Raw genomic sequence first — 8,504 nt, 5'->3', positions numbered from 1 at the left:
TCAGTCAATGCTGTTGTGATGCTTGAAGCATCATTTCTCCAAGTTTAGCTGTCAAAAATAAAACAAATTGACATGAGACCTAAAGGTAGATTGATCACACCGCTTGCTGTGCATTGAAAATGTCTTCGAAAGTACCCAAGTTCAGAGACAATATCCTTAAGGTCGGTGTTTCTTTGGCCATGTTTGTAATGATTTTACGCAGACTTTGTTGTCATTATTTTTTAACGTGGAGGCCAGGCACGGTAAGTGTGCATCTGTAGTTCCAGCTACTTAAGAAGGCTTGACCCCAGGGGTTTGAAAGCAGCTTGGGCGACATAGTGGGATCCCATCTCAAAAAACAAACAAACAAAAAGCCCCCTGAAAGTGCATGTAGACAATGAAAGTAGTTGTTGTGAAATGGTGATGGGATTGTAGTGCTGCCTCTATTTGAAATAATAGTGTGTAGACAATTTCTGTGGTGTTACGGACATCTCTTTCACACATGGATTTGGAGTCAATGTAGGACTACCCTGTGATACACAGAATAGAGGTAAAGAAAATCTAGCAAAAGAGAACTAAATGACCACAATTATAGACTGGATTTATTCAGGATACTGGGACTTTCTGAATGAAAGAAATGAATGTGAATAAGGAACATAACTCAAATCAATAAAATCATGAAGGGCATGGTGAAAATAAATACGACTTAATCAAATTTCAAAAACTAGAACCAAAGTGAAACTGCTTCAAGCATAAAAGAGAGGAAGTACCACTTTACACAGCAGGGAGGCAACTTAAAAATCACATTGTCCCTAAGAAGTGGATGCAGCCTGAAAATAGAAGCAGAAGATGGTGATTCAGAACCCAAAAATGAGAAACATTCTGAAGTGGGTAATTTTCATTCTTTTTATTTTTTGAGATGGGAGTCTTGCTTTCGTTGCCCAGGCTGGAGTAATGGCATGGTCTCGGCTCACTGCAATCTCCACCTTCCAGGTTTCAACAATTCTCTTGCCTCAGCCTCCCAAGTAGCTGGGGTTATAGGCACTCACCACTATACCCAGCTAATTTTCATATTTGTAGTAGAGATTGGGTTTCACCACGTTGGCCAGAATGGTCTCAAACTCCTGACCTCAGGGATCTGCCCACCTTGGCCTCCAAAAGTGCTGGGATTACAGGCGTGAGCCACTGCACCCAGCCAATTCAATTTTCATTCTTAATCTTTTTTTAAATTTAATTTATTTTTATTTTTAGATGGAGCCTTGCTCCGTCACCCAGGCTGGAGTGCAGTGGTGCAATCTCAGCTCACTGCCACCTCCACCTCCAGGGTTCAGGCAGTTCTCCTGTTTCAGCCTCCTGAGTAGCTGGAATTACAGGCACATGCCACCACACCCAGCTAATTTTTTTTTTTTTTTTTTTTTTTTGCATTTTCAGTAGAGAAGGGGTTTCACCACGTTGGCCAGGCTGGTCTCAAACTCCTGTCCTTAGGTGATCCACCTGCCTTGTTCTCCCAAAGTGTCGGGATTACAGGCATGAGTCACTGTGCCTGGCCTCATTCTTGATCTTTTGAGGAAGCAAAGGTAAGAGCGACATATCTCTTGTATGTCTATCAGAGAAAGAGTATTGATTGAAATGTACCGTGGGATGCAATTCTAAGAAATATAACAGGGAATAACATAAATTATACATATATGTGCATATAAACAACACACATTATATTTAACATTAAAAAATTTAAAGAACATTATGTAACATTCAATGGCTAGGCATGGTGGCTCACACCTGTAATTCCAGCAATTTGGGAGGCCGAGGCAGGTGGATCACCTGAGATCAGGAGCTCAAGACCAGTCTGGCCAACAAAGTGAAACACCATCTCTACTAAAAATACAAAATTAGCTGGTGTGGTGGTGCATTCCTGTAATCCCAGCTACTTAGGAGGCTGAGGCAAGAGAATCACTTGAACCTGGGAGGTGGAGTTTGTTGTGAGCCGAGATTGCGACACTGAACTCCAGTATGGTCAACAAGAGTGAAACTCAGTCTCAAAAAAAAAAAAAAAAAAGAAAGAAAGAAAAAATTCAATGGCATTAACTGAGTACTGAGTGCCTTAAAGGTTTTATCTCTGTTAGTCATGATACCAACCCTGTGAGGAAGGTACTGTTAGTATCCTCGCTCTCTGTTAGTCATGATACCATCCCTGTGAGGAAGGTACTGTTAGTATCCTCGCGTTAGACGTAATGAAGCTAAAGCATCTCCTAGTCCTAGCACCTCATCCTCACCTTTATCCATGTCATCTGCTCTCTGTAGCCCTTCTCTTCAGGGACCCAGCTCACTTCTCCTCCTACTTCAGCACCCAAGCCCCACTGGTTAACTCTGCCTGCTGTTCTCACAGTTATTACCTAGCCATCTCCTGTGTAAGGACATGAGATTCTATTTGTCTAGGTTGCTTTTCAGAAGTGAAAATCTGGCAGCCCTTCAGCTATGGTTTCTATGGCCTGAACAGTGTTTTGGGGGTGTGTGTGAAATTTAAACGTGGATGCTATGATTGATCACACAACGTCCCTTTACCATGTCCCCAGCACCCGTGGTGTTCCCACATTCACACGATAGCCCTGCATTCTACAGTGCCTATCATGAGTTCAACACATGCACACTTGGCAGATGCAAACATGAAACCAGAATTGTTCAGGCTTTGCCTACTCAATGAGGGATTGGAGTGCTGGGGCTAAAAGACCCCCAGGATTCTTCCAGGAAGGTCAACTGGGAGACTGGATATTTCACAATTTGGAGACGTGGACAATCCTGCCCAGCATTCCTGCTGACTTTGCTGCCCTGCTGGAAAGTAGAAATTTGGTACTTTAGGAATTAAAGTAAGAATTTAATCTACACAAAGATGATTTTATCTCTATCAACCAATATTTAGTGACACATGCTTTGCAAGGCTCTGTTGTCAAGAACCATCTAGGTGTTAAGATGATACCTGCCTTTGAGAGGCTTATTAGCTTATAGAAAAAGAAAAGATATTTACATGAATATGACAATTCTAGGAAGACCATGATAGAGTCATGAAAAAATTGCAAAGTAAGTTGGGAGTTCAAGAAGGAAAACATTACTTCCTGCCAAATGGTTCAAGATGGTTTTATTTCCTAAATGTTTTATAGAGTTGCAAATCAAAAAAAATTCATTTTTTTACTCTTTTGCAGAACCACTTCTAAATGCTCTCTGAAAGCAATTAACTCATCCCATTTTATAGTACCTACAAAGTACAATCTTCTATCTCAATTTATCAAATCATATGATTAACAATTATTCTTCAGTAACCTTAAATGATTCTTAAGCATTTGCATGCCACCTTTCTTATTTCCACTGGAGAAACATTCTTGGCCCATTTTCCAAGTGTTTTCCAAAATCAAGTATCATATCTGATATTTAAAATTGTGTCCAATTTCAATGAGCATATCACAGCCTAGTGTGTGATTAAACTATCTCATCTCTTTATGAACAGAGTTTGCTGTGATTAAATTGTAAACACCTGCATGGTGTTATTTTGACTTTAGACTCAAAGGAACATTTTATCTTGGGAAATACAGACTTCCTGAAATAAGCATATCAGTTTTCCAACCATAGCATCTACATTCTTTTTTTTTTTTTTTTTTTTGTTGTGAGAGCGGATCTAGGCTCTGTCGCCCAGAGGCTGGAGTGCGGTGCCGGATCTCCAGCCTCACTGGGAAAGCTCCGCCCTCCCAGGTTCACGCCATTGCTCTTCTTGGCCTCCGCCTCCCAAGTAGCGGGGACTAGCAGGCGCCCGCCTCCTCGTCGCCCGCTAGTTTTTTGTAAAATTCTTTAGTAGAGACGGGGTTTCAAGCCGTATGCCAGCCAGATGGCTCGATCTCCTGACCCGTTGTGATGGCCGACCGTCTCGGCCTCCCCAAAAGGCTGGGATTACAGGCCTTTGAGCCAGCCGCGCGCCGGCGCATTACATCTCCTTACAATCGACCCCCGAGCATTACATTCTTAATGACCTTTGAAGCTTAGAAACATTTGTGTTTATATGGCAAATCCATGTTTTCCTGTCATCTAAGTTATGTGTCCAGCACTATTTAGATATAGGTTGTTGACCTCAGGGCACACACTTGTCAAATATTCATATTCTTTGTAACTTCTTATCCAGTCAGCAAAGTGTTTCTTTATGTTGTCAAAATTAGAGTTCAATGTAGAAATTCAACAAACTCATGCAGTTTATAGCAGGGAAGTTAAAACTGATAGGACAAATTAGCATAACTTCTAGATTCATATATATATACACATTTGGCTCATTATTGGAAAGAGAGAATGTTAAAAAAGCAGTGGAATTGTGGCTTTTGCCATCTTTTGTTTCTTGTGTGTGCTGCAATCACACAAAAAATCATCAGTGTTTTAGATGTACACCATCCTAGCAACAGAGAGAGATTCCCACTAAACAGTAGGCACAAGCATTGGCTCAGAAACAGCACATCCATTGTGGTCAGTTGCAGGCAATGGAAAGAGCTCTAACTGGTTTCAGTGAAAGGAATTTATACCAGGTATTAACCATACAAAATTATAGTAAGGGAAGCTGGGTCAAGCCTTAGCTGAACTTTGGGAACACCTCTAGTCCCTGAAATGACACGGCCTCTGCCATGAACTGCACCATCCAAGGGATGCCTTATTCTCTGCCCACCTATTCCTACTGAATTCAGTTCCAAATCCAAGTCTCGTGTGAGTGTCTCTGTCAGTAGAAACTAAATCAAGTCTAGAACTCTAGCTCACAAGAGAGTCTTTAACTTTTCATCATTAAGTGTATAGTAGGAAAATTATTTTTTTTAACTGTTTTACTCATTGCTGTAATTCCTAACAGTTTTCCAAACAGTACCCAGTGCCTAGAACCTGGGACATACATGTTTTTGAAGGAGTGAATTGGAATGGATGTTGAGCAAGCTAATCCACAGTTTTTGTAACAACCACTTAATGAGGATATTGTAGAGGGGTCTTAAATGTCTACTAGATGGTTTCGATGAGAGGAATTTGAGGTCATTCTCAAATGCTTTGAGGGCAGGATCCATGTCTGCTTTGTTTAGATTGTATCCCCAATCCGAAACATGCCTGGCACATACAAGGTAATCAATAAACACTTGGTAGAATGAGTGACTGTGTAACACGTAAGTTGCCTTTTTCTCCTATCTCCACCATCTTTCAGTGGTAAACATTCATATTCTTCCACTTTTTTGGTGTCATATAGATATTTATGACAAAATATATTTATATTATATTTTGTCATTATTTTCAGTGGCAAAAACCGCAATAACTTTTGCACAAACCAAATATTATCTTTTATAATTTTATCATTTAGTTTCCTTTTTATAACTTGAGGATATGTACAAATTGAGAATTTATATGTTTTTGTGCACTTTATACTGACAGCTAACTTTATTTTGGTGCTTAGTTAACTCAGGGATGGACTGGCTGTTACAGGGACTGTGTGTGGTTGTCTAATGGGTTCATGTCTATTTTTACTGCACAGAAAATTATCATTGAATATTTTTACCCTCACGGAAGATGTCTTCCTTTTAACCTTAGAAAATGGTACCTTAGCTCTCGAAGGAAGGCAAACACAGCATGATTAATTGGATTATAATGGTCATAATGACAGTTTTTGAAGGAGTAAGTCCTTGATTCGGCTTTGTTTCTGAGATATCAGGCTTAACAAGGAGAATGCCAATTGTTTGGCACATGGTCCCTTATGACCATATTCACAATAGGGTTTTTTTCCTGCATATTTTTTACTTATAAAGAACAACCGAAATTTTTCCTTTCCTAAAAAAAATTCATTGGTGTTTTATTTTCTGTTCAGATATGTGTAGAAACCTCCATTTTATTTTGCATGCAGACCCAGCATCTGTGTATTTCTATAAATGAAGTATTATAATGATTATTTAATTGAAATATCCAAAGTTCAACACCTTTAAGAATTAAAGTGAATTTCTTGCACATTATGCACAGCTCCATGTTTTATTTTACAGGCTTCTACTGTGTAAGATTTTTTGTCAAAATTAGATTTATAACTAAGAACTAAATTCATACTTGTATTATTCAATAATTTATGTTTTTCATATTTTACCTTGAGTCTCGCAATGACCTAATTAGATTTAAAACATACCAGAAACTGTTAAGTTTGGATACACTGGCTTGCATGTTTTAAACACTAAAAACAATGGAAAGGTGTAATTTTAACATCAAAAAAGAGAAAAAGTGCTACCTATTCATACTATGAAAATTAAATACTTCAAAAGAAAACAAAATGTTATCAAGCTAGATTGGTCGAGAAAACAGAATAACCTCTTAAATTTCTTAGATGTTCCTAATTTCTTCACACACACACGAGAGAGAGAGAGAGAGAGAGAGGGAGAAAGAGAGAGAGAGAGAGAGAGAGAAAATCTAAAACACTCTCAATAATATGAGAAAATCTTTTAAAAGTTTTTGAAATAATTTCATCACCACGAACACTAATTTGCCCTAAGGATTGATATCCACATTTCATGGAATGTTCCTTTGGCCAGATGGATCAAGTTTATGCTTCAAATTCAGAATAAGAGTAAGTAAATGAGGATTTAGAAAAAAAAACAATTTGCTGAGATATTCCTTCTATCATTTCCTTGCCATTTTCCTTGATTGGCTTATTATCCTCTCCACATAAACTATTTCTCTCTCAGCTTGATAGTGATGTCTCTTTAATTTTATCTTTTTAAAAAATTGTGGTAAAATATACGAAACATAAAATCTCCCATTTTACCCGTCTTGAAGTGCACATTTAGTACTATTAAGCGCTTTCATGTTGTTGTGCAACCATTATCACCTTCCAAGAGTTCCTCCTGGAACTCTTTTTATGTTACAAGACTGAAACTCTGAGCCCATTAAACAATAACTCACCATTCCCCCTTTCCTCTCAGTCCTTGACAACTATCATTCTACTTTGTGTCCCTTTCAATTTGACGACTCAAGGAAACTTATACAAGTGAAATCAGACAGTAGTTGTATTTTTGTGACTGGCTTAGTTTGCTTAGCATGATTCCTCAAGGTCCATCCATGTTGTAGCATGTATCAGAATTTCCTTCTTTTTTAGGGCTGAATAATATTCCATTGTATGGATATGCCACATATTTTTTATCCATTCATCTATTGAGGGACTCTTGGGTCGTTTCCACATTTGGGCTATTATGAATAATGCTGCTGTGTGGTTACTATTTGCATCAAAAATATTTTTCCAGCCTTTCGCTTTCAATCTATTTGTGTCTCTAGAGTTAAAGTGAGTCTCTTATAAACAGCATATAGTTGGATTGTTTTATTTTTCTGTATTCTGCTAATCTCTGTCTTTTGACTGGAGATCAATTTAATCCATTTACATTCAAAGTAGTTACTGATAAGGAGGGACTTCTGTCATTTTCTTTGTTTTCTTTTTTATTTTATTTTATTTTTTTGAGACAAAGTCTTGCTCTGTCACCTAGGCTGGACTGCAGTGATATGATCTCAGCTCACTGAAACCTCTGCCTCCCAGGGTCAAGCGATTCTCCTGCCTCAGCCTCCTGAGTAGCTGGCATTACAGGGACCTGCCGCTGCACCTGGTTAATTTTTGTATTTTTTAGTAGAGACAGGGTTTCACCATGTTGGCCAGGCTGGACTTGAACTCCTGACCTCAAGTGATCCACCTGCCTTGGCCTCCCAAAGTGCTGGGATTACAGGCATGAGCCGCTGTGCCCAACCTGTTTTCTATATATCTTATAGATTCTTTGGTTCCTCATTTCCCAGATTGCTGTCTTTTTTGTTTTTAATTTATTTTTTTGTAGTGAAACATTTTAATTGTCCTCTCATTTTCTTTTGTGTGTATGTTCTATAGATATTTTCCTTACGGTTACCATGTAGATTACATTTAACATCCTAAAGTTATAATACACTTGTTTGAATTTATACCAGGTTAGCTTCAATAACAAATAAAACTCTGCTCCTTTAACTGCTCAATCCCCACCCTTTTATAGTTATTGATATAACAAATTACATCTTTGTACATTATGTGTTCAAAAACACAAACCGATAATTGTGTTGTTATGCATTAGTCTCTTAAATTATTTAGAAAACAAAGTGTAGAGTTACAAATCAAAGTTACAATTATACTAACTTTTATACTAATAATTTTTAAATATATATTAGTCCTTTAAATCATGTACAAAAACAAAAAGTGGAGTTACAAACTGGTGTTACAACACTAGCTTTTATAATTGCCCACGTATTTACCTTCACTGACATCTTTATTTCTCCATACAGCTTTGAGATCCTGTCTGGTGTCCTTTATTTCAACCTGCAGTAGTCCTTTTAGCAGTTCTTGAAGGGCAGGTCTAGTGATTACAAACTCCTCACTTTTGTTTATCTGGAAATCTCTTCCTTTCTCCTACATTTTTGAAGGACGTTTTTGCTAAAGATAGGATTCTGTTGGCAATCTTTCTTTCAGCCCTTTGAATATA

Source organism: Rhinopithecus bieti, unplaced genomic scaffold (assembly GCF_001698545.2).
Source record: "Rhinopithecus bieti isolate Rb0 unplaced genomic scaffold, ASM169854v2 scaffold_8783, whole genome shotgun sequence".
NCBI lineage: Eukaryota > Metazoa > Chordata > Mammalia > Primates > Cercopithecidae > Rhinopithecus > Rhinopithecus bieti.
This window is presented reverse-complemented; position numbering follows the sequence as displayed.